A 1,237-nucleotide genomic window follows, 5' to 3' on the forward strand; every position below is an offset into this window, starting at 1 on the left:
AGCGATACATCAGAAATATATCCTGGTCTTAGGTACCTTTAATGTAGTAGGAGAGATAAGATTTTTACATAGTGAATGAGATAATAATCAAAATAAAAGTATAGATCATGTTACTTGCTTTTTTTTTTTCTGAGACCTATTGTCATTGTTAGGGTCGTACCTTAAAGTGAATGTTTTACAGTTGTATTCTATTTAGAGCTACTTATTTGATTTTGTGTTGATCAACATTGTGGGTTGATCTACAGAGTACATGTTTAGATAATTTGTAATTTTTCTTTGTAGGCTTGTTTTGATCCACCTCTTGAAGAGGTTTCCACCAGGAACCCAATCATATACAACAAAACGACTGCTGACCCAGACCATCCTGACCTTGCTGGTTTGTTGGTGAAAAATAAGAATCTTTTAGCAGAGGTACATGGATTATCTGAAAATAAAACACTATGGGAAAGTACATCCTCTGTAAAAGTAGGGTGCAAAACACATTCTGATAAAGGGCTCAAAGTATTATCTCAATTTAGTTTTGCTTTTTTCTCAATATTCTCATCACTGAGGAGCTTTAATTTAGATATTAATTTGTCTTTTGCCAGAGAAATCCCTTTGAAGATGGTACATAATTAAGTGCTTTTAAGTTGACTGCCAAGTGCTAGGATATTAGAAAATTGCTTACAAACTGCCACACTATCTAATAAGTTATATATATATTAAGCATTTGTATTTTCTTTTGTTTTTTGATATTTTTATTGATTTTTAGAGAGAGAGTAAAGGGAGGGGGAGAGAGAGAAACACCTATGTGAGAGCAGAACATCGATTTGATTGGCTGTCTCCTGCACAACACCACTAATATCCTTCCGATTGCCATTTTCTATCCACACCCATTTCCTTCCCCCACCCTCAACCCCTGGCAACCACTAATCTCTCTCCTCCATTCCTAAGATGTTATCATTTCAGATGTTGTACATTCTAAAAGCTAAACATAGTGTTACCATGTGAGCCAGCAATCTCACTCCTAGGTAGATACATAAGAGAATTGAAATATATATTCACACAAGGACTTGTAAATGAATATTCATAGTAGCATTATTCATAGTGGATATAATTCAAATGTCCATCAACTAATGAGTGGCTAAACAAATGTGGTATATCCATACAATAGCATTTTATTCAAACAAAAAAGAGTGAAGTACTGATTCATGCTGTAACATGGATGAACATAGAAAATATTATACTAAGTAAAAAC

This window comes from Myotis davidii, unplaced genomic scaffold (assembly GCF_000327345.1).
Source record: "Myotis davidii unplaced genomic scaffold, ASM32734v1 scaffold337, whole genome shotgun sequence".
NCBI lineage: Eukaryota > Metazoa > Chordata > Mammalia > Chiroptera > Vespertilionidae > Myotis > Myotis davidii.